Source organism: Rana temporaria, chromosome 7 (genome assembly GCF_905171775.1).
Source record: "Rana temporaria chromosome 7, aRanTem1.1, whole genome shotgun sequence".
Taxonomy (NCBI): domain Eukaryota; kingdom Metazoa; phylum Chordata; class Amphibia; order Anura; family Ranidae; genus Rana; species Rana temporaria.
Genome location: NC_053495.1, coordinates 85730065 through 85756994, shown reverse-complemented (window position 1 = coordinate 85756994; position 26930 = coordinate 85730065). Strand labels below are relative to the sequence as shown.

General features: G+C 45.7%; 1 protein-coding gene and 1 pseudogene across 1 annotated transcript in view; both read right to left on the bottom strand.

Annotated features, from left to right (window-relative positions):
• GRIN2B (glutamate ionotropic receptor NMDA type subunit 2B) overlaps positions 1-26930 on the bottom strand; it is a 1689627-nt gene that overhangs the window by 722238 nt on the left and 940459 nt on the right. The gene's annotated exons all lie outside the window — the stretch shown is intronic.
• On the bottom strand, positions 25924-26052 carry LOC120946312 (annotated as a pseudogene).

The window sequence follows — 26930 nt, the reverse complement described above, 5'->3', positions numbered from 1 at the left end:
TTTAGGTGTTTTCCCAAATACCGCTTGCGATCCTGAAAATGTCAATTCACTTTATGTGGTATTATACCGCTTTATGTGGTATTTACCACATAAAGTAAAAATGATCAGTAAATGCCACATAGAAGAGGACTGAAAGTCAATTCACAAAAAGAAAAAAAAAATGTGGTAAATAAGTAGGGGTCCCGGCATGTGATATTTAAGGAACCAGCATTCGTCTACATCCATAACAACCAGTAAACAACATGGTTTTTAAGGAGTGGGTGGCTGCCGCATCCTTGACAATTGATGAGTCATCAGCTGTCATCAGGGTTCCCCACTGACAGCTGAATGTAAATATAAAATATGACGGCAATAAAAAAATTAAGAAATAAAATGCCGTTGGCCCCCCAATCCGTACCAGGCCCTTTGGATCTGGTATGGATCTTCAGGGGAACCCCCACACCATAATGTTTTTAAAAATGGCATGAGGTCCCCCCTAAAATCCATACCAGACCCTTATCTGAACATGTAGCCCAGCAGGTCAGGAAAAGGAGGGAAGTACGAGCGAGAGCCCCCCCAAAGCACCATGTCCCCATATTGATTGGGATAAGGGCCTCTTCTCCACATCCCTGGCCGGTGATGGTGGGGGTCTGCGGGCAGGGAGCATATCACAATCTGGAAGCCCCCTTTAACAAGGGAGACCCCAGATCCCACCTCCCCCTATATGAATTAATAGTACATAGTAACCCTATTCATTCACTAAAAAAAGGTAGCATAAAAAAAAGACAGTAGGCAGTTTTTGACAAGTTCTTTAAAAAAAAAAAATATTCCCCCCATCAACCTGAAAAAAGAAAAATGATCCACTCCCGTCAAAGGCTTCCACCGCCTGCCGTCTGATATTTCCGTTAATAACCCTGCACGCAGACCATTACAACCACCAGCCAGGGATGTGGGGAAGAGGCCTTTGTCCACCATGTTGAGGGCATGTGGCCAAGTACGGTTAAGGAGCTGGGGGACGAGCAAGCTTTCCTGACCTGCCAGGCTGGTCGTATAACAATGGCCTGATAAGCATTGGGGGGACCCCACAGCGTTTTTTTTTTTTACATTGAGGACACTACTTAACAACCAGCTATTTACAGCCTGTGGATGCTGGCTCCCGCTAGCAATAAATGACTGCAGGCTTTCACTAATAAAATACCACATGACTTCATACAAAAACTCATGTGGTATTTTGGTAGTGTTTTTTAGTGAATGCCAAAATAACATTGAAAAATGCTGTGTGGTATCTTACTGCATACTCAGATGCAGTAACTTACCGCATACCAGGATGCTGTAAGATACCAATTTGTGAATAGAGCCTTCTGCAAGAGATTCACAAAAATGTATTTGCTTATAAAAACTGTATATCATGAGACATTATACCGAACAAACTGAAAAATTTTGTGAGGAAATACATTCACATTAACTTGAGTCCCTAGTAATCTACTCAAGTCCTAGAGTTTGTTTATGTTTCGAAGAATTCTTGGTTGCACACTTTAGCATTTGTAGTCTTCCCTAACGTATTATATATCTTATATAGATATATATACACACACATACACAATATATATATATATATATATATATATATATATATATTATATATATATATATATATATTAGGGCTGTTACTGCTCAAAATTTTTGTGTTCGATTAATCGTTTTTTTTTTAATTGATTAATCGACTAATTTTGATTATCGTATTTGCCGGCGTATAAGACGACTGGGCGTATAAGACGACCCCCTAATTTTCCAGGAAAAATGTGGGTTTTGGGATATACTCGCCATATAAGACTACCCCCTTCCTACTAGTCTTTCTGGAAGCTGAGGGGTAGCCTGAACCGCTGACAGAAACAGGCTTTTTCAAATCTCACTGTGCCATTACATTACATTACATGCCTCACTGTGCCATTACATTACATTACATGCCTCACTGTGCCATTACATTACATTACATGCCTCACTGTGCCATTACATTACATGCCCCCACTATGCCATCACTTGCCCCCACTGTGCCTGAACTTGCCCCCAATGTGCCTGAACGTGCCCCCACTGTGCCTGAATGTTCCCCCCACTGTGCCTAAACGTGCCCCCACTGTGCCTGAACGTGCCCCCCACTGTGTCTGAACGTGCCCCCCACTGTGCGAACTGTCACTCACGTTTTGCTGATTTGACTTCCAGGCCGTGACAGTCTCCGTCTGCTGCGAGCGTCCATGATTTGAAAGCCGCGCCTTCTCCTCAGACTGTCCTGTAATAGGCGGAACACAAATTTTCCCAGCAGCGCCTCTGTTCTGTGTTCCACCTATCACGGACATCTTCTCATCTCGTCCGGGGATGAGAAGCCATCTGTGATAGGAGGAACACAGAACAGAGGTGCTGCTGGGAAGATTTGTGTTCCGCCTATCACAGGACACTCTGAGAAGGAGCAGCTTTTAAATCATTGACGCTCGCAGAAGACGGAGACTGTCACCGGCGTATAAGACGACCCCTGACTTTGGATGCATTTTTTTGCATCCAAAAAGTCGTCTTATACACCGGAAAATACGGTAATTATAATGCACATACAGATCCAACTACTTTTAGCTGATCTCCTTGCAGGCTGATTCCCAGTGCAGCTACCAACCACTGGAAAAATGGATAGCAGGATACAAAAAACACACAAAGGCAGCGCTCGATGGGAATGGCATTAAAACTTTCATAGTCTTCAAGTAGGTAACAAAATAAATATTGCATTGGAGATAAAATCGATGTAGCTACATAAACTGTAAAAATGGTGCGAGTAATACCAAACGGTAGCAAAAGCAGTCATAAAAACATGTAGCCAAGTACGATATTGGAATAAAAATGTGTACAACGATGCCACTGCTGAATCTAGATGAGGAGAGGCCATGAAGGGAACTATCGCAACTCCCAGTGGATGGTTGTAGAATCCCAGGTTGATAGAGTGAAGTGATAGAGGGAAGTGTAACAGCCCTTGCGTGTGGCAGATAATAAGGTCCCGCCTGCATGCAGATATGAAGGCACAGCAAAGGAGCCCTTCAGATGGACACGGCAAGCCCCGCCGGTGTCCGTGACATCACTGGATCTCCAAAGGAACTCCCTGAAGGCCCGGAAGTCGGCGGAGAGGCGAGTACCAATCAAAAGAATTTTGATCGATCAAAAAAATGTAAGATTAATCGATGAATTAATAGTTAATTTCCACAGCCCTAATATATATATATATATATATATATATATATTGTAAGGGGTTAACTCGGTAGCGGGGTGTGTGACCCCTTGGATGGGTTCACCACACACTGAATTTATACAGACAGGCAGTCGAAGACGGTTGAAAACAAAGATTTTGGTTTATTCTTTCATCTTGCTGGAAACAAGTGCAAGCATCCAAACAGCATAAACAAAATCAAACATAAAATAAACCCTAGCCACTTTGGGCGTCTACCTTCCACACAGGAACCTATCTATGGAGTCTAGCACAGCCTACTGCTGGGTAGACAGTGCTGGTCATACAGCAGAAAAACAATAGTCTTTTGATTTTTATCACACAGAAAAATCAATCCTCTCCTCACCTCCTCAGAAGACTTTCAGTACTGCTCTCTTTCACTCAGAAAGCCTCAGCATGCAGCAAATTAGTGGTAATCCTCTGGACTACTTATAGAGGCCTTAATTGCCTCATTCTGAACAGCTGAAGTCTTCCAACGGCCTTTAGCCTTTTCTGGCTACGTTTGCAGCCGACGCCTAATAACAATTGGTGTATTGTCTAAACAAGGCAGAAATGTATGTCCTGTCTGTGACAACACCCACAGATTTACCTGACTTCCTGTCACTATATATATATTGTGAGGGTAGGACCCTGTGCTGTGTGAGAAATTACTGGTTTATGCCAAATTCTGGAGGAAAAGACACACTAATTGGACAGCTGTATGTACAGCTATATAGTTCTGATCTGACATGGCTCAGGGCCCCACCCCACAGACAGGAGGTCTGTGCTGGGAGTCAGGTGACTCCCAAATCTCTGTGAGAGAAGTCAGAGAGTGGATGCATCTTTGCAGGAGGCAGATGTCATTAAGGACTGGAGAAAGCGAGGATTGAGCTTGACTCCAGGAAACTGTTCTGAGGGACAGAAATTGCGCAGCAAGACGTTGACAGAAGAAGCTAGGTGTGTGCTTACCGTTGGGGAAACAGGTAGTTCTGAGGAGCAGAACTTAGACCTAGGCTACAGGCCTGAAACAGCCGGATGGCAAGAATAAGCTAGGTGTGTGCTTAAAGTTTAATAGCCAGGAGGCTAAACTGTTGAATTGACAAGATACAGGAATGGTGGAACCCCCCTGCGAGGGCTGCTATTTGTATTTGTGAACTTTTAAATAAAATTGGGCTACCAGGCCCTTAAAAACTCAGTTCTGGATTGGCGTACTCACTGGAAAACGCATCTATCGCTGGAGTCTAATAACCCCAATCTTACTAGGGCCAGATTCAGATACACCGGCGTATCTTTAGTGCGGCGTAGTGCATCTGATATGCGCTACGCCGACGTAACATAGAGTGAGAAGATCACTATTCACAAAGCACTCGCCGACAACGTTGCGCCGGCGTAACATAAATATATATATGTATATATATTTTTTTTTAAAGAATAATGGCAAGCAGCCAGCAATAGATCACTAATATAATAATCTATTGCAATGTGTTGGTCAGCAGAAATTGCTGTATAGCAGGATACACAGGCAAGGCTGATCCTTTTAGAGCCCAGGTTTAGTGCCGGATGCTGGCAGTCACTGACAGTCAGCAGTTGCAGTCTAAGCCTGTGCCTGGACCCTCCTAAGCCACCAATTCCTAATTTCCTATTAAAATGGTGCTGGGACAAAGAGCTGCTGTCCAAGTGCGGTTTTAAAACGGCATCTTTGACTCAAGTAACAATGTCCCAATTTTAAGATTTTAAACTTACTGTAAGTAATAATAATATTGTGACTGTAGTAGCAAGGTTGAAGGTTTTGGTCAGTGCACAGAGTGCCATATTTATACAAAAATGGAGCAGCAGATTCAGGATTATTGTGACCACATTTCCAAACTACCATTCAGGGAAACCCCCCTTCCCAAAAATCAGCTTGTGCTGTAACGAATCACAGCACAGTGATTGGACACAAGAGGCAGGATTTATGATTTCTCCAATCACAAGCAGGGGGTGGGGATTGTGCTCCTTCAGGCATTCCTGGCCAGGGCAAGTACTGTCAGTGAGTAAAGCATTAATGTGGCAGCCTTTTTTGGGGGCATCAGATTGGCCGGGGGGGGCAGCTGTGTCAGTTTCATTCCGGGACATTGTATTGTTCTGGAATGAAGGTGCCCGGGACAGACCTGCAAAATGCGGGACTGTCCTGGGCAATCCAGGAAACGTGGTCACCATATTCAGGATACTGTGACTGGTGTGAACAGGTTGCCATACTGAGAGCTCACATTAGGGCCTTGGACAAGCAAACTGCAACACTTGACAACCTCAAGAGGAGTGTTTTTCTCAGCAAGCAGTCAGTTAACAGGGCTGATGGAGAATGTGAAAGGGTAAATCAGTAGTACCCTAATACAAAGCTTGGCTACTGTAGTTAGAGGAAGTGGCATGGACACACAGAAAATGTAAGTCAGTTCTGTTTTTGAGCACCCAAACAAATTTGAAAATTTGGATGAAGTTGCGCATGCAGCAAACCCAGAGGTGACAGCCTTAGACTTTACTGCTTCCTCTAGCAGGAGTGTTGAGGGTAATTAAGGAAGGCCTAGACATTTGGAAGTCTTAGGCCCCGTACACACGGTCGGTTTGGTCCGATGAGAATGAACCGAAGTTCATTTTCATCGGACCAAACCGACCGTGTGTATAGGCTATCGGTCTGTTTTCCTTCGGTCCAAAATTTTAAAACATGCTTCAAAACCGAACCGATGGACCGCTGCCCCATCGGACCAAACCGATGGTTAGTACAGAAAAGCATCGGTTCAAAACCCGCGCATGCTCAGAATCAAGTTGACGCATGCTTGGAAGCATTGAACTTCGTTTTATTCAGCACGTCGTGTGTTTTACGTCACCGCGTTCTGACCCGATCGGATTTTGAACTGATGGTGTGTACACACATCAGGCCGTACGGCCACTTCAGAGGTGAACCGATGAAAACGGTCCGTCGGACCATTCTCATCGGTTTTGTTCGACCGTGCCTTAGAGGATTCTATAATTAGGGTATATGGCTCTGTATATGGAGGTTTTACTTTTTTTTTATGCATTTTTTTGTGGTTGAACTCAATGTACTTGTGTCTATAGTGACACAAAAACTCAAAAATTTTCCTTAATTGCTACCAAGTCTAAAAAGAGATAAATAATAAATTAAAGCATTCCCATTAAGATTTATGAATATTTGTAGTGAGAGGATGTGTGTGTGTGTGTACGCGCGCATGTGAATGTTTAGGTTCTGTCCTTTTAATGCATGACTCTTCTTTTACTTTCTCTCTTTGTAGTGCTTTTGTTTTCCTTTGGCAATGCCAATTCTCCAAGCCCCAAGCTGCAGATTACAGATGTACATTAACAGACCTCTTGACATTGCTAACGGGATGACTGAAGGTATCGCAAGAACATTGTCTCCATTCAGCAGCTGTAGACAAATATATCAGCTCAAAGTCAATAGCCTCTGGAGACCATCTGTACAAGCCAGGCACAAAAGATCTTCAATGTGCCTAACTAATTATATAATTGAACATAATTAGAACACCAAGGGAAATTTTACATGTAGACACAGTAGGTAAACCTATATTCAAAGTAAGGTTTGGCCATATTTGTGTCAACTGGGGCTTTAATGTGGTATTATACGCATAATGGAAATATCAAATACAAGTGTGAATATTATACAGTAAAAAAAAAGTATTATTCATTCATCGATTCATATAAAGTAATAATATTATTACTATAAAGTCAGACTGCAACTTCCTGTTTTAGTCACAGGGGACTATGCTCCAGTAATTTAGCTGCACACACCATGTACCAACTCAGTACAGAGCATGTTCACTCTCCAGCATCCACTTCCCTCCAGAGAAATTCCCATCTCTGCAGCACCCACACACATTGCTTATGGAGTGATGTCCATGTCCTTGCCCACAGATATTGCTCATTTAGCAGTGTCCATATCCTCCCCACAGACACTGCCACTGATTTATCCCTCTTTCCAGAAAGAATTTACAATAAGAACTGCAGCCTGGACCAGTGTAGGGTTAAAGCAGTTGTAAACCCTTAGGACCCTTTCACATTAAAGCCCGCTCGGATCTGCCTGTCTGTTTTTCAGGCAGATCCGAGCGGGCTATCCATTGACTCCTACATGGATACGGATGTCAGTGGAGATGTGTCTGCTGACACCCAACTGCCATCCAATCCGCTAATAACAGACGTATGGTGATACGTTCGCCATCCGTCTTGGCGGATCGGATGAGATCTAATTAAAACAGACATGCTGTTTGTTTTCATCGGATCTCTCCATAGGAATCAGTGGTGCTCTGACAGGCCCCTCCCTGCTCAGTGAGGAGAGACAACCTGTAATTTGCTGGCTCAGCAAAGATCAACAGAGCGATCTCCCGCTGAGCGGATCTGCCTTGTGCGTAAGGGGCCTTACATATACCTAGTGAAGTGAATAGCCTCAGGTGATACAGAGAAATGAAACCAATCCTTTACATAACTTGCACCTGTTTATCTCTTCTCTACATCTATTCAAAATACAGAATTTATAAAGCTTGTGTGAGCTGTCAGAGAAAATGGGTGGGCAGCTGAAATCACATGCTGCAGGAGGAAAGGGACACACCACATTTCACACAGCACACAGGAACAGAACCAAGGCTGTTAATCAGATGGGGATCACTTCAGGAAAACTTGTCAGAAGAGACTCATGCTGAGGAATGAAGCAGCAGATAGAAATTACACTTATTGCTCCCACAAGGCATCATCAAGGACCATCAAGGCATCCTTGATGATGCCTTGTGGGAGGGTGAAACGCATTGATGTAATTTCTGGTACCAAGCCCAAACTACGTCACTTCTGGTTTCGATGGAACACATGCTGGATGTGGCTTTTCCTGGAATTTATCCTTGCATTGTTATATGCCCATTTTACTTCTTTGACCTGTAAGTACCAACTTGTATTTGCGCAAAAAATACCAGCCTGACTGTGCTTCACTATCAGTGCTTTCTTTTCATTTTTTTCCCAATCTACTAACTTGTGACTATCACGCTGGGGGAGATCTCCATTGGACCATCTGTGAGTCGCTATTCCTGGCCAGTTATACAACTCTTATGACCCCTAGACTGAAAAGCTAGGGGTCCATTTAATCCGGTGAGTGGGGACACAGGAGGGGTGTGTGCCACACCACAGAGTTGAAGTTTGGAGCACTACAGCACTTTTTTGCAGATTGGAGCACTTAAGCACTTTTATTTGGGACATTTTGCAATATTTCAATATGATTATTTGATTGATTAGTTTTATTTTGAAAGATTTTTCATTGAAATGAATTATGCACCATTGCGAGCGCTGTAATTTTTTTTTTTTTTTTAGGAAAAAGTTATTGGCTTGACATACACTTTATTTGAAGGGTCACGTATAACTAATAGAAACTGTCTGACTGCAGGATTGTGTTTATGTGTGTAGGCGCTTAAACACGACCTATTCCATTAGTCACAGAACACCATCCTACTGATTATCTCTCTGCCTTTTTGATTATAATCCCTAATATTTAATTATTTCACTGCTGATGACATAAAGGTTATATCGATGTCAGCATGTGCCTGTACTGTAAAAAAAAACTTCTGTGACACTAAGCAACTGGGAGCTTATTTACATTTTTACTCCCAGCTGCCAGCTTTTACATACTGTAGTATTGAGGTGTCTCTTGGTAGCCTGTACTGAGAAGCGCCCAGCTCTGATCACTTCCAGACTCTGAGCTGTCAAACACCAGCTACTCTGACCATGGTGGAAGCTGATCAAGCACAGACTGCATTCTGTCTGTAAAGGTACTAATAAACAAAAAATGTGTGGTTGATTCACAAGCTGACCATTAAGGTGATCCTGTGGTTAAGTTTGAACACAGTGTTGAACCAAACATTGCTTGTTACGCCTTTCGCTTGAATACTGGACTTTTAGCCCATTCGGCAGAAGCCGAACATCTTATATACAGTGAATAGTGGTGCTGCATTGTAGGGTGACTAGTGATAGCGACAAATATAAAATCTTCAATATAAAAAGTGCAAGTGCAAATAGCAGTCAATGTATGAAAATATGTGAATATTCTCACAGTAGATCAATTGATAAATCCCAATATAAATGAACTGCACAGTAAATACAGTACCTGTCGCCGAGAATGTGTTTCCAGCATGACGGCATCGCGCTGATTCTCTGTGACATGCTGCCGACATCTCGCACTCGCTGGAATAGGAAAAGCACATTCCAGCGAGCGCGTCATAGAAGCGACAAGGATCTTGGATTCCCGCCAATTCTAGCCGTGGCGTTTGGTATGAATCATGAGGGGGAACTCCACGCCAAATTTGAAATAAAAAAACAGCATGGGTTCCCCCCCCCCAGGGGCATACCAGACCCTTAGGTCTGGTATGGATTGTAAGGAGAACCCCCTACGCCGAAAAAATGGTGTGGGGGTTCCCTCACAATCCACACCAGGCCCATATCCAAGCACGCCGCCCGGCCGGTCAGGAAAGGAGTGGGGACGAGCGAGCGCCCCCCCTCCTGAGCCGTACCAGGCCGCATGCCCTCAACATGGGGGGGGGTGAGTGCTCTGGGGCAGGGGGGCGCCCTGCGACCCCCCACCCCAAAGCACCCTGTCCCCATGTTGATAAGGAAAGGGCCTCTTCCCGACAACCCTGGGCGTTGGTTATCGGGGTCTGCGGGCGGGGGGCTTATCGAAATCTGGGAGCCCCCTTTAATAAGGGGGCCCCCAGATACCGGCCCCCCACCCTACATTGTACCCCTACCCATTCACCTGGAAGAAAAATGTCAATAAAATAAACACACAACACAGGGTTTTAAAAAAATTTATTAGTCAGCTGCGGGGGTCTTCTCCGCTCTCTGGGGGGTCTTCTCCACTCTCCGGGGGTCTTCTCCACTCTCCGGGGGGTCTTCTTCCATCTTCTCCGCTCTCCGTTGTCACCTCGGCGCTCCCCGGTTCTTCTCCCGCTCGCTTTCCGGTGCCTTCTTCGGGGCTGGCCGCCACTATCTTCTTTTTAGCTCTCTCACTAGCAGGGGCGCAGCCCGCTCTTCTTTGTCGTCTTCTGTCTTCTTCTTTTCTTCTTATGTTGATGCGTCGCTTCCTCCCGCTGTAATGATGCTCGCTCGTCCCCACTCCTTTTCTAACCGGCCGGGCGGCCTGCTTGGATATGGGTCTGGTATGGATTGTGGGGGAACCCCCATGACGTTTTTTTGGCGTAGGGCGTTCTCTTTACAATCCATACCAGACCTAAGGGCCTGGTATGCCCCTGGGGGGGAACCCATGCCGTTTTTTTTATTTAAAATATGGCGTGGAGTTTCCCCTCATGATTCATACCAAACACTGCGGCTAGAATTGGCGGGAATCCAAGTCGGACCCCAGTCGCTTCTATGACGGCTTTTTCCCATCGCGGCGAGCCGGTTCGGCGCTGGCTCCCGCGACAGGGCTTGTAGGTGGTCAATCTCGCCGAGAAAGGGAGCGAGATTGACACAATATTGCGGTCACCCACTGTAGGTGAAAAACGTGATGTGCAAGCAAGCAGAAAAGTGAATACTGTGCAATGAACTCAAAAAGTCCCATGTGCCACCTTAGGCACAGGTGGCAATCAAAAATTAATAGCATGCTCTGTTGGGGTTTTTTGCCTTCCTCTGGATCAACTGTGGGTATAGAATTGGGTATAAGGGATTGTACCATTATTTTTATTTTATTTATTTATTGTTTTATGGTTGAACTGGATGGACTTGTGTCTTTTTATAACCTGACTATAGCTAGATTCAGAAAGACTTAGGCTGGCGTATCAGTAGATACGCCAGCCTAATTCTGAATCTGCGCCAACGCAAATTTAAGCGTATTCTGGTAACCAGATACGCTTAAATTAGGCTCAGATTCGAGCGGCGTAGGTGTCTTACACCGTCGTATCCTAAAGTGTACTTTTTAGGCTGACCGCTAGGTGGCGCTTTCATTGCGGTCGGCCTAGAATATGTAAATGAGTAGATACGCCGATTCACAAACATACGCTTGCCCGACGCAGTAAAGATACGCCATTTACGTAAGGCATTTTCAGGCCTAAAGTTATTCCATCAAATAGCTGGAATAGTAATGTTAAGTATGGCCGTCGTTCCCGCGTCAAAATGTGAAAATTTTACGTCGTTTGCGTAAGTCGTCCGTGAATAGGGCTGGATGTAATTTACGTCCACGTCGAAACCAATAGGACCGTGCGGCTTACTTTGCCGCAATGCACACTGGGATATGTACACGGACGGCGCATGCGCTGTTCGTAAAATACGTCAATCAGGTCACCCCTCATTAACATAAAACACGCCCCCTCAGCCGAATTTGAATTAGCCGCGCTTACGCCCGCCCGATTTACGCTACGCTGCCGTAACTTAGCAGGCAAGTACTTTGTGAATCATGTACTTGCCTCGCTAACTTACGGCGGCGTAGTGTAAACACGATACACTACGCCGCCGCAAAGTTAGGGCGGTCTATGTGAATCTAGCTATAACTATGTAACTATGTAGGCCATTCAAAAGATGATGGATGAGTGATGATACCCTTCACCATAACCAGTGAATAAGTGGCCAATGCCTGGCCAATCCAATATAGTGACAGCTCAGTATGCACTAGCCGCTCACCTTACTGCTGTAAGGTAACAACATAGAACTAGGTCAGATTCTTCAGACGGACTCCAGGGGTTCTCTGGGGGTCCCTCTTCAGTAGGTCTAGCTGGTAGTGCCTTATGATTGATAAAGCCTCCTATATGGTTTCCTCTGTGTCAGTAATAAAAGTGGTAGGAAGATCCCAGATAGTGCAGTGAAGTTTGATAAAAGATTTATTAAAATAAAAAATGTGGCTGATACACTCACTTTTAAAATTGGCTCACAAACGCGTTGGAGCAACATCTGTGTCCGTGCAGTCACTGCATCCCAATTGACAACACGGGCCTCACGCGGTTGTACACCATAGTATGCCCATGTGAATAGGACTTTAATATTCAACTCCCATTTACTTCAATGATGTTTTAATTCAGCACCCGAACCTCTAACTTTTGCCAAATCTGCCTCAAACCAAACCCAGGTGTGTTTGGTGGGGTCACTCGTATGCTTCAAAGGATAACCCGCCCTCGGTTATAAAACAGCTGTCACATGGGCCGGGAGCCTCCTATGGATCATTTGCAGCGGCGGGTCGGACTCTTAGAAGTATTATGGCGCTGAAATTTTTAGTTTTATTTTATTAAAGGACTTGTCCCAACTTTGTGTGTTTTTTTTCCCTTTTTTCTCACTTTTTTGGGTGAAATGGTAGGGGTACAATTCACATAGGGAGGGTGGCATTCGGGGGTCCGCTTTGTTAAAGGGGGCTTCCAGATTCCAATAAGCCCCCTGCCCGCAGACCCCCACAACCACCTGGCAAGGGTTGTGGGGATGTGGCCCTTCCTCCCCATGTTGAGGGCATGTGGCCTGGTATGATTCAGGAGGGGGGCTGCTCTCTCTTTTCCTGTGGCCTGCCAGGTTGAGTGCTCGGATAATGGTCTGGTATGCATTTTTGGGGGGAACCCCACGCCATTAAAAAAAAAAAAAAATGGTCCAGGGTTCCCCTTTATATCCATACCAGACCCAAAGGGAATGGGAATGGACTGGGGAGGAACCCATGTTGTTGTTTTTTTCAATGACTTATCTGTATTGCCGGGACCCGACAATTCATTATAGCCGCGTGTAGTTTTAAATTCCTTTTTTTCCCCATTAGAAATGTTATTTTGTGCAGGGACTGTTATAAACACGGGAAACATGTGCTACTTTACAAACATACTATAGACACCCCCAAGGTACGAAATTTAAAGGAATGTTTAAAATCATTATTAAAATCACTTCTCCCGAAAAACTGACGTTTTTAAAACTTTTTTTGCATTGATACATGTCCCCTGAGGTCCCCAAACACTTTATGACAATAACTTTCATATTAAATTGTTTGCCTGTTTGCATGTTTTGCTGCCAAACTGAACCGAGGGGTGTTCGGCTCATCCCTACACACAAACAAAGGGGACTCCCCAGGCATGATATTTACAGGAATATTACATTTTTATTGTTTCACTTTAAGCATTATTAAAGCAGTTGTATACCCCGCTTTTACATTTTTACCTACAGGTAAGCCTATACTAAGGCTTACCTGTATGTAAAATTAATATCTCCTAAACCTGTACGGTTTAGGAGATATTCACCTTGTATGCAGCTGCTGATGTCAGCGGCACATGCGCTCTGAAGGTCCGGTGGATGCTGTCAGAAAATCTAAGTCCCTTGCCGGAAAGAGAACTCCAGCGCGTATGCGCGGGAGTGACGTTATCAAGGCTTCGGCCACTCACATCGCCGGAGCCGCAAACCCAGATGGGACGCCGATGGGCTGTAGGACAGATCCATTGATGGGCTGTACGACAGATCCACTCATGGGCTGTACGACAGATCCACTCATGGGCTGTACGACAGATCCACTCATGGGCTGTGCGACAGATCCACTCATGGGCTGTGCGACAGATCCACTCATGGGCTGTGCGACAGATCCACTGATAACAGGTTCCCATTATTTGGGGGGGGGGGGGGGGCATGTGGTGCACAGTAATGTGTAAAAAAAGGCACAAAAACAGTAACCTGTTTTCAAGTTCTCCTCCTCACACGATCGGTTTGTGAGGAGAAGAAGCCGAGAACAGCTAGTAACCACGATTGTGTTTACAGTTGTGACCGGCTGTTATTGGACACAGCCATTCATGTGGTAAACAAACAATTTAATTGGCTGTTTTTACTTTGATCAGGTGGGCTGTGTCCGAGGGACATGCCTCCTTTCTGATCACTGTGCTGCACACCTCCGGGGGCGCGCACCATATGACGTCCATTTAGGATAACTGATCCCACCCAGCCAATAGCAATATGACAGCCGGGCGGGATCTGGTTAAATAAGATTGGTGGAGTCCTTATTATAACTAATGAATGGCAGATCACATGCACTACTTTTTTTTTGCCATTCTTGTAGAACAGAACTATGATCTTTCATGGCTCTCTCAAAATCCAGGGGTGATTTGTGTTGTTTGACAATTCTATACTTTCTTTTGTAGTCTTAGTAAAATCTAATGAAATAGTTGTAGTTTAGTATTAAAAAAAAAAAAAAGTCTTTGGTTGTACTACCTTCTTGTTTTCTGACTACAACCAAAGTTATCAGATTCAGCAATGTTTTGCAAATTCACTACTAACTGAAGAAAATGCAGTCTCAGAAGCTGAGTCTACCTAGTAATGCTGTTCCTAAAAATTACAGTTTTCACAAGTTTTATATTTGCACATACAGAAAAGACCTGGAAGGTGATACTATGAGAAGGCATTCGAATGCTCAAAACATGAGTTTTATTATATCACTTTACACCAAGAATCCAACAGTATTTATAATAACAAGGTTTGATATGCAGAAAGGATCAAATCTTTCCTTTTAGTTTATGCATATTGTACAACTATAGTGCATATGTCCAATGCATGGGATTAGAATTGCATTTTAAATGTAATCTAAAAATATATTTTGATTACCGAAAATAGTCCACAAGTATACCTTAACCTCGTACACACGATCAGTCCATCCGATGAGAACGGTCATCAGTTAACCGATGAAGCTGACTGATGGTCCGTCGCGCCTACACACCATCAGTTAAAAATAACGATCGTGTCAGAACGCGGTGACGTAAAACACAACGACGTGCTGAAAAAACCGAAGTTCAATGCTTCCAAGCATGCGTCGAGTTGATTCTGAGCATGCGCAGGTTTTTAACCGATGCTTTTGCATACTAACGATCGGTTAGGCGTCCATCGGTTCAATTTTAAAGCAAGTTCTCATTTTTTTGACCGAAGGTTAAATAACCTATGGGGCCTACAAACGATCGGTTTGGACTGATGAAAACGGTCCTTCAGACCGTTGTCCTCTGGCGATCCTATCGTGTGTACGCGGCCTTAGGCTGGATTCACACCTATGCAGTTTTGGAGTTTTTTGAATTTTGCAGATTTGCACTACAGTCCATTTGACATGGCTTCCTATGAAACACATTCTGTAGTGCAAATATGCAAAATAAAAAAAAAACACTAAAAATGCATAGGTGTGAATCCAGCCTAAAAATATATTTTTTTACTGCTTTTTGTGTTCACGTTGGGGGGAGGGACACTTTTTGTCCTAGTCACCATTTTTAACCCTTGGAGCATTTGTTAGAAATCCCAACATTTTATAATTGCAAGTAATTAAATGGGGATTCCTGTACTACTATCAACTAAATAGAGGAATTCCCTCACGTTGGAAAGGTTTCATATCACTTCCTGTTTAACAGAAAGTAAAAGGATATCTTCTGAAAGGGACAGAACAAAAAATAAATAATAATACAAAAAAAAACACAGTTGATCCAGAGTTTGGCAAAAAAAAAAAAAAAAAAAGAAGAGCATAATCCAATTTGCTCTAGGACCTGGCAAGTCAGAACCAGCTTTTGAGGGAGTCTATTTCACACAGCTCTTACTGTGAAGAAAAATGTCCTTATGTGAAGATTAATAGCCAGATTCAGGTAGAGCGGCGTATATATGAGCGGGCGTAGCGCAGATCATATGCGCTACACCGACGTAACATAGAGAGGCAAGACCAGTATTCACAAAGCACTTGCTCCCTAAGTTACGGCGGCATAGCGTAAATGGGCCGGCGTAAGCCCGCCTGATTCAAAGTAGGCAGGTAGTGGGCGCGTTGTATTAAAATGAATCGTGACCCCATGTAAATGAAGTGCCGAACGAACGGTACATGCGGCGTGCATGCTCAAAATCACGTCGAATTTACTCCCTAAGATACGCTGGCTCAATTTATAAGACGTGAACGTGACTTGACTAACATGACTTACACCTGCTATTTGGTGGTTTATCTTTACGCCGGACGTACGCCTTACGTAAACGGCGTAGCTTACTGCGACGGGCGCAAGTACGTTCGTGAATTGGCGTATCTAGGTAATTAACATGTTCGACGCGTAAATCAATGTAAGCGCCCCTAGCGGCCAGCGTCAATATGCACCCAAGATACGACTGCGTAGGAGACTTACGTCGGTCGAATGGAGCCGAAATTCAGGCGTATCTCCTTTGCAGAATCTAGCGCATAGATACGACGGCGCATCCGTGGACTTACGTGGCATATCATTAGATACAAGTCTTGTGAATCCAGGCCTAAATCTCTTTTCCTCTAGACATAGTGGGCCAGATCCTCAAAAACCCGGCGCAACGTAATTTTTGGCATTTAAGTTACACCGCCACAAAATCTCTACCTAAGTGCCCGATCCACAAAGCACTTACCTAGAAATTTTGAGCGGTGAAACTTAAATCCGTCCGGCGCAAGGCGTTCCTCTTCAACTGGGGGCGATTCCCATTTAAATTAGGCGCGCTCCCGCGCCGGCCGTACTGTGCATGCTCGTGACGTAATTTTCCCGACGTGCGTAGTGCAAAATTACGTTACGCCAAGCTTTGTGGATCGCGACGGGTCAATAAAGTTACGTCAGGAAAAAAAAAAAGATACGGCGAAAAAAAATCCAAAAAAAAATAAAAAATCGCGTCGCTGGACAGAAGGGTCTGCCTTTACATGGTGTAAACAGTTTACACTTTGTAAAAGCAGCCCTAATTTTGCGTTTGCAAACTAAAACTTACGGAGAAAAAACGAAGCGTAAAAGCTTCGTGGATCTCCGTAAGTGCTAATTTGCATACCCGAGGCGGCATTTCGACACGAAATGCCCCCAGCGGCGGATGCGGTACTGCATCCTAAGATCCGGCAGTGTAAGTCCCTTACACATGTCGGATCTTCTGCCTAACTATGGGAAACTGATTCTGTGGATCAGTTCCATAGTTAGAAACAGGGATACGACGGCGTAACAGCAGTTACGCCGGCGTATCCCTTTTGAGGATCTGGCCCAAAGAGTGTCCCTTGTCCTCTGTAATGAAAGTTAATAACTCATCACCAAGTTCATTATATGGACCATTTACTGTATGCATTGATCATACCCCCCCTCCCCCCCGTTAATTTCCTCCTCTCAAGAGGAAATTATTTATATTAGCAAACTTGTATAATAAAAAGATGTTTAGATAAACATAAACAAAATAAAATCATCAGTTTTGGACATCCTCATCCTTTGCGCTGTTTGCACCATTTGCACTGGGCTGCACTGCAATCTGACTTGTTTTATATGGAGACAGTTCACATCACAAAGTTGTTGTGGCGTGAGCTGAAGAAATGTACTACATGAGATACTTTGTTTCAGCAAAGTACCGCACCACAATGCCAATTTTGGTGAACAGCTTGACCTGCTAAAGGAGTGGAAAAACCAACATATCTACTGGTAGGATGAGCAAGTAAAGCCTGGTACACACTATGGCCCGGATTCAGGTAACACTTACGCCGACGTATCTACAGATATGCCGTGTAAGTGTCAATGTGCGCCGTTGTATCTATGCGCCTAATTCTTAATGCAAGATACGCCTGAAATGTGGCTTTGTCCGACCGACCTAAGCTCCCTACGCCGTCGTATCTTGGGGGCATATTTACGCTGGCCGCAAGGGGCGCTTCCATTGAATTACGCGTCGAACATGTAAATGACCGAGATACGCTGATTCACGAACGTACTTGCGCCCGTCGCAGTAATATATGCCGTTTACGTAAGGCGTACGTCCGGCGTAAAGTTATTCCACCTATAGGAGGCGCATCCCATGCAAAGGTATGGACGACGGAACAGCCGTCGTATTTTACGTAGTAGTACGTGAATGGGGCTGGGCGTATGTTACGTTCACGTCGTAGGCATTGAGCCGTATCTTAGGGAGTATCTTCGATGTGATTTTGAGCATGCGCGCACATGCACCGTTCGTTCGGACCATCATTTGCATGGGGTCACGGTTCATTTAAATGGATCACGCCCACCGTCCACCTACTTTGAATTAGGCGGGCTTACGCCGAATAATTTACGTTACGTTGGCGCAACGTAAGGAGCGAGTGCTTTGTGAATACTGTTCTTGCCTCTCTATGTTACGTCGGCGTAGCGCATATGAGATGCGCTACGCCGGCAGAAAGATGCGCGGCTCTACGAGAATCCGGCCCTATGAGTATTTTTTTGTTCAGCTTAGGGGGCTAAGAAAAACTGAGGAGCTCAGGAGGAGGTCGCTGTACGAATAATGCAATGTTAGTACAGAAATGTTTCCGTTGAGCACCAGAGCACACCAGTCACATTGGCTGTGAGCGCTGATCGGATGCCGATCCGTAGATGTTTTCCTGGGGTGCTCGTTCTACAGAAGCCGGACGTTTGGCTTCTGTAGAATGGCCGGCTTTTGTTGGACAGGCTGCTGGGCCGACTGTCGGACAGTTTCTGTTAAAACGGACGATACTGACCAATATTCGGGTGTACCAGGCCCCCAAAAAAAAAAAAAAACTGTTGTGTGCTAGTGATAGACTGCACATATGCCATTTTAAATTTTGACCATAGATTTACTTTAAAGTTCCCTTTAGGCCCCGTACACACGGCCGAGGAACTCGACGTGCCAAGCACGTCGAGTTCCTCGTCGAGTTCTGGGATGAAGCCGCCGAGGAGCTCGGCGGGCCGCCTTCTCCCATAGAACAACGAGAAAATAGAGAACATGTTCTCTATTTTCTCGTCGAGCTCCTCGGCGGCTCCATCGAGCCAAAACTGTACAGACGACAGAGTTTCTCGGCAGAATCCGGGTTTTGACCGAGTTTCTTGGTGAATTCTGCCGAGAAACTCTGTCGTGTGTACGGGGCCTTACACTTTTGCATGTGCACAAAACATTTATTAACATGTGTTGCATATTACTGCTGTACATAAGTGTGATACCAACTTTAGTCCACTGTGCACTGTTTATGTCATTTTATGTTACATGGTATGTTACACCCATATTTAGGGTGAAACATGCAACATGCTCATTCACATGGGTGTCAAACATGATGCATACAGTGTATAGTTGTGCATGCATCTATATATAGCAGTATAGGTGTGTATAGGCCCTTTGCCTAGCAGTGTGTATGTGGTGCAGTGTTTAGCAGTAGTGATGTTGCGAACCTAAAATTTTCGGTTTGCGAATGGCGAACGCGAACCTCCGCAAATGTTTGCGAACAGGCGAACCGCCATAGAATTCAATGGGCAAGCAAATTTTAAAACCCACAGGGACTCTTTCTGGCCACAATAGTGATGGAAAAGTTGTTTCAAAGGGACTAACACCTGGACTGTGGCATGCCGGAGGGGGATCCATGGCAAAACTCCCATGGAAAATTACGTAGTTGTCGCAGAGTCCGTTTTTAATCCTTAAAGGGCATAAATCACCTAACATTCCTAAATTGTTTGGAATAACGTGCTTTAAAACATGTTTGGAATAACGTGCTTTAAAACATCAGGTATGATGTTGTATCGATCAGGTAGTGTAAGGGTTAGGATTAGGGATACAGATAGGGTTAGGGTTACAGACAGGGTTAGGGTTAGGGTTCACAGTGACAGACCAAACTCTGACAGACCAAACTCCCCGTTTTACGCACCGCAAACAACCGCAAACAGTCCATTTGCACAACCGCAAACTCCCCATTTACACAAGGTTGGATACCAAGCTAGCCATATCCCGTTCAGTGTCCTCACTGACGTCATTGAATGTCTCTTCCTCCACCCAACCACGTACAACACCAAGGATCCCTGAAAGGTGACAACAAGCCCCCTGGGACGCCTGCTGTGGTTGGTCTTCCACCTCCTCAAAGCCACCTTCCTCCTCTGACTCCTCTTCTTTAGACTCCTCTCTCTGCATTGCCCCTTTACATTACACAGCCCCCTGCACCTCTGGACCCCTTTATATTACACAGCACATTGCACCTCTGGACCCCTTTACATTACACAGCACCCTGCACCACTGGACCCCTTTATATTACACAGCACCTTGCACCTCTGGACCCCTTTACATTACACAGCACCCTGCACCTCTGGGTCCCTTTTTATTACACAGCACCCTGCACCCCTTTATATTACACATCACCTTGCACCTCTGGACCCCTTTACATTACACAGCACCCTGCACCTCTGGGTCCCTTTTTATTACACAGCACCCTGCACCACTGGACCCATTTATATTACACAGCACCCTGCACCTCTGGGTCCCTTTTTATTACACAGCACCCTGCACCACTGGACCCTTTTAAATTACACAGCACCCTGCACCTCTGGGCCCCTTTACATTACACAGCACCCTGCATCTCTGGACCCCTTTACACTACACTGCCCCCTGTACCACTGGGCCCCTTACATTACACAGCACCCCACAGCTCTGGACCCCTTTACATGGCACCCTGCATCACTGGACCCCTTTACATTACACAGCACCCTGCACCTCTGGACCCCTTTACATTACACAGCACCCTGCACCTCTGGACCCCTTTACATTACACAGTACTGCACCACTGGACCCCTTTATATTACACAGCACCCTGCACCTCTGGGCCCCTTTACACTACACATCCCCCTGCACCACTGGGCCCCTTACATTACACAGCACCCCACAGCTCTGGGCCCCTTACATTACACAGCACCCTGCACCCCTTTACATTACACAATCCCCCATAGCTCTAGACACCTGTATGTTACACAGACACCCCCCTAACAGTTCTGGACCCCCTGCATTTTTTTTTTAAATGTAATCTACTGTGACACCAGATATGAGTGGTGGCACTGCATGGGCAAGTGGGCACAGTAAACGCTGTGAGCCTGAGACACCCTGGGAGACAACTGACTACTATTATGTATTGCAGTGAATTTTGTTTTTATATCTTATCAACTGTGCCAACACAATATAGATGAGATGTGGCACTGGCAGGCAGGTGGGCACAGTTTACCCTGTGAGGCAAAGACACCCTGGCAGACAATTTACACTGTGATCCTGGGCCCCTTACATTACACAGCACCCCACAGCTCTGGGCCCCTCTACATAGCACCCAGCACCACTGGACCCCTTTTTATTACACAGCAGCTTGCACCACTGGGCCCCTTTATATTACACAGCAGCTTGCACCACTGGGCCCCTTACATTACACAGCACCCCACAGCTCTGGACTCCTTTACATAGCACCCTGCACCACTGGACCCCTTTCACCGCAGCTTGCACCACTGGGCCCCTTACATTGCACAGCACCCCACAGCTATGGACCCCTTTACATAGCACCCTGCACCCCTTTATATTACACAGCAGCTTGCACCACTGGGCCCCTTACATTACACAGCACCCCACAGCTCTGGGCCCCTTTACATAGCACCTTGCACCACTGAACTATACAGTGTATAAATATATGTACAACTCCTGGGGATGTATATATATCCTCTACACACTGTAACATTAACTGACTAGCCTGCCTGCTCTATCTAACTCCAACAAATCTCTCTCTCTCTCTCTCTCTCTCTCTCTCTCTCTCTCTCTCTCTCTCTCTCTCTCTCTCTCTCTCTCTCTCTCTCTCTCTCTCTCTCTCTCTCTCTCTCTCTCTCTCTCTCTCTCTCTCTCTCTCTCTCTCTCTCTCTCTCTCTCTCTCTCTCTCTCTCTCTCTCTCTCTCTCTCTCTCTCTCTCTCTCTCTCTCTCTCAGCCCTAACAAAGGCAGTTTGGGGTGCTGTTCTAACAGCAGAGATCAGATGAGTCTTTCAGGACTGGAGTACACTGGCGTAGCTAACGCTTTCCCTATAAAATCAGCAGCAGCAACACTGTCCCTCCTCTCACTAAGAATGCAGGTTCAGAATGAATCTAAAATGGATGCTGCCCTAGAGGTGGGAAGGTCAGGGAGGGAGGGTATGCTGCCGATTGGCTGGAATGTGTCTGCTGACTGTGAGGTAGAGGGTCAAAGTTTGCTCAATGTTAATTAATAGGAGGCGGGTCGAACATCGCATTTGTTCGCCGCCGGCGGCGAACAAGCGAAAATCGCTGTGAACTATTCACCGGCGAACCATTCAATACATCACTATTTAGCAGTGTAGACAAAAAATAGACAAAAGCTGCATTCCAGCTGTATTTGAGATTGTATTTTGCGCTGTACAACTGTAAACATGTATATTAACAATTACATGCATACACCGTACATGGACCCCACTGACCAGCGCCACTGTTCACGTAAACATCAATGTTTAGTTAACAGGAGCACTGACTACACATTGCTGATATGTACAAAGTGGTCCTGAGCAGTAGCAGCAATCAATACGGTCTATGTAGTCTGTACCTATGTAAATGAGGGCACAAATGTTACATGCATACAATGAACATACAAAGTTTATGCATGATCCTAGGGCTGGGTTCACACTGGTACGACACGACAGCCGTCCTACTTTGGATCCGACTTTGCCCTGCGACTTGAAGCCGACATATGTCGGACTTTCAATGAACAGGGATCCAACTTGGATCCCGCCAATACTAGGCACTGTGTTTGGTATGATTCTTGAGGGGGAACTCCACGCCAAATTTTAAAATAAAAAAAACGGCATAGGTTCCCCCTTCAAGAGCATACCAGATCCTTGGGTCTGGTATGGATTTTAAGGGGAACCCCCTACGCCGAAAAAACGGCATGGGGGTTCCCCCAAAGACCATAACGATACAGGACCCTTATCCAAGGATGCAGCCCAGCCAGTCAGGAAAGGGTGTGGGGATGAGCGCCCCCCCTCCTGAACCGTACCAGGCCGCATGCCCTCAAAGTAGGGGGGGGGTGTTTTTTTTTATTGACACTTTTTTCCTCCAGGTGAATGGGTAGGGGTACCCCATACTCATTCACATAGGGTGGGGGGCCGGGATCTGGGGGCCTCCTTACTAAAGGGTGCTCCTGGATTCCGATAAGCGCCCCACCCGCAGACTCTGACAACGAATGGCCAGGGTTGTCGGGAAGAGCCCCTTGTACTCATCAAAATGGTGACATGGTGCTTTGGGGTGGGGGGCCACAGGGCGCCCCCTGCCCCAAAGCACCCACCCTCCCATGTTGAGGGCATACGGCCTGGTACGGTTCAGGAGGGGGGCTGCTCGCTCGTTCCCACCCCCTTTCCTGACCGGCCGGGCTGCGTGCTCGGATAAGGGTCTGGTAAGGATTTTGGGGGGACCCCCACGCTGTTTTTTTTGGTGTAGGGGTTCCCCTTAAAATCCGTACCAGACCCAAGGTCCTGGAATGCTCCCGGAGGGGGAACCCATGCCATTTTTTTATTTAAAACTTGGTGTGGAGTTCCCCCTCAAGATCATCAGAGCACAAGTCGCATGCCAAAGTCGAAGCATGCAAGACAGCATTCGGACTTTGATCCGACTTCAATGATATTCAATGGGCTGAAGTAGGATCAAAGTCGGACTAAAGTAGTACAGGGAGCATTTTCAAAGTCGGACCAACTTGTGTCGGACCAGTTAAGACGGCTCCCATAGGGAAACTTTTTCACACGTCATGCGACATGAGCTCCCAATGTTGGACCGTTTGTCGCACCAGTGTGAAACCAGCCTAATGCCAGAAATATGCTGCATAAATAAATACACAAATCATTACAGCTGTGTGAATAGGGCCTAAAGGGATTGAACAAGTATTTAAAATGTGTGTACGTATGTGTGTGTGTGTGTGTCTGTCTGTATGTGTGTGTTTTTACCCTTTTTACATTTGCATACACTAGTAAACAATTTAAGAGTGATTTGTCTATTTACCAAAATAGGTCTGTAAGCTACTTAGAGGAATAGGTGGGCTGAACATAAACCATAGCTATGTCAGCATTCCTTTTTGGCCAAAAATGACACTCACCATTAATCTAAAAGTGTGGCTTGCCCAGAAGACATTGTTCTTCTGATCATGTAGTCTGACTAAGGTAGTGTACAGAAAGCTGTGCATCAGTACACAATTTTGTAGGCTAATTCAGTGAGCATGCAGGATGGCGTGACAACAGTGAGCCAGGAAGCATCCTGTTTCCGTTGTCATGCCTATACAGGAGGAGCAGGCTGCGGGCAGGATTACCATGTCTTTTAAAGCTACAGTTGAATCACGTAAATGAGTGACCCCGCCCCCCTCTGACGCCACGTGACATCAGAGGAAGACGGTGCCACCCGTTTACGTCACCGAGTGGCCCCGCCCTCAGCTATAACACAGCGGTAGCCTCCCAAAGAGGCGGAGCTGTTGCTTTTTTTTTTTTTTAGCTCGTCGGGCAGCGTAATTTTATTTTTATTTTTTTTTAATAAAGGACTTCTCCCAAAATGTCTCTTGACTTTTTTTTTACTATTTTTGACACTTTTTTTGTGAATTGGTAGGGTTTACATTGTACCTGTTACCAATTCACATGGGGGGGGCTGGGATTTGGGGGTCCCCTTGTTAAAGGGGGTTTCCAGATTCCGATAAGCTCTCACCCGAACACCACCACAACCACCGGGCAAGGTTTGTGGGAATGAGGTCCTTGTCCCCATCAACATGGGGACAAGATGCTTTGGGGGCAACTCCAAAGCACCCTTCCAATGTTGAGGGCATGTGGCCTGGTACGGTTCAGGAGGGGGCATTCTCTCGCCCCCCCTCTTTTCCTGAGGCCTTCAAGGTTGCTGCTCGGATAAGGGTGTGGTATGGATTTTGGGGGGACCCCTACGCCATTTTTTTTTAATTTGGCACAGAGTTCCCCTTAAACTCCATTTTTTTTATTGAAAAGCCTGTGGCGTGCATAACACGGCCCAAAACTTCACCCGGTGCAGGAAAAAATATGCACACACATAAAGAGTGAAACACAAAAAACTGTGATGGGTGCATCGTCAAATGGCCCTCCAAAAAGGGCCCAACTCTGATCCCCCGGGGCGTTAGGCTCCTGGCAGGGACTCGAGTAATCTGTGGTCCATGCAGCCGAAGCCGACACGGACCCAACTTCCTTGGAGGGTGTGCCGAAACAGAACCCTCCTCGGTGAGGTTCCCCCGAAGGGAGACCCCATTAGAGCAGGCGAACTAAGCCAGAAGGCCATGTCCGCCCACTCCCAAGACTTTCAAGCAGGCCCGAGGACCAGCACCCTACTCATCACACACAAAGGTGTACAAAAAGTGCACCAACAGAAAAAGACATAAAAGTGAAAAACAAGGGGTAAAATAAAAAAGAAAGTGGGGGAGAAGGAAGGTGGGAGAGGTGAGTGGAAAGTGACCAACGTGCAATACGTTGGCCGGCCCTCTGGCCAGGAAACAAAAATTCCCCTGGTCCTAGCCAAAAGGCTCGGCCCTAGAGGCAGGTGTTAAAAAGTGTGTTGTGGAGATTGTGACCAAAGTGCCATATGGTAAGTGCCCTTCAAACACTTGTGCAATGTATGGCACCCCTGGACTGCCACTCCAGGGGCACTATCTCCACAGGCTTTTCAATGGACCCTGACCCCCTGTCCGGACCAGCAGCACCCTTCCCAGCCAGGAAGATGGGAAGAGAGATCAGGGAGAGCCCACCTCAGCAGGCTACTCCCACAACCCCCATCCCTCCCACCTAATCACGTTTGGGAAATACTAACTGCTCCTCCCGACGAAAAGAGGAGCAAGGGTTCTCTCCCGAACAACTGACTGGGGCAGGCACCACCAAATCCAGGCCAGAGGCCAGGGGCCCAGGCCTCCAGCTTCGACCTCATGCCTCTCCATCCAAATCAGAAGGCTTCCACCTCCACACCAGCAGGTTTAGCGTCCGCCGACCACCATCCCTTTCCACCTCGCCATGTACTGGGCACAGTCAGCATAACACCACCTACTGGCAACTGACAAGAACAGATAATACACTTGATCTTAGCCAAAAGGCTGAGAAGCGATTAAACTCCATACTTTGGGGGGCCCCTACGCCATTTTGTTTTATTTGGGACAGGTTTCCCCTTAATATTCATACCAGACCCAAAGGGCCTGGTAGTGGACGGGGGGGGAGAAACCATGCCATTTTTTCAATGATTTTTTATCTATATTGCTGAGACCCTAAAATGCATTACAGCCGTGATCAGTTTAAAAAAAAAAAATTCCTTTATAAATGTAATTTTGCTGTTCTAACCATGGGAAAAAATGTGCCACTTTACAGGCATACTACTGACACCCCCCAGGCACGATATTTAAAGGAAAATTTAATTTTTATTGCTTCACTTAAAGCATTTTTAAAAATCACTTCTCCCAAAAAAACTTAAAAATAAATAAAATGCATTGATACATGTCCCCTGGGATAGGACCTGGGTCCCCAAATACTTTTTATGGCAATAACATGCATATAAACCTTTAAAATTAGCAATTTGTTGCCCGTTCGCAAGTTCTGGTGCGAACCGAACTGGGGGGTGTTCGGCTCACCCTAATGTATATACATATATGTGTAGTGCCACCCCCAGAGGTGTGGCTTGAGTAAGTTTGGTTCTGTACTCTGCCTCTCAACCCCAAAAACAGTCCCTCTGGCACACATAGTAAACAGTGTTAATGCAAACATGATAGTAAATAGACATAAACAGGTATTTAACCATAAGTCTGATTTTACCAAGCACTTTCTTTAGCACAAAGTAAAACGGTGACAAATATAATAATGCGACTGCCAAATGCAACCCAAATAGATCAACTGGGTCTTAATGACTAAAAGTTTTAAACAATATGATCTGGTTACTTCCAGAGATCACTTTAAGGCAAATAACCCTGGAAGCAGAGATCACCACACAAAAATG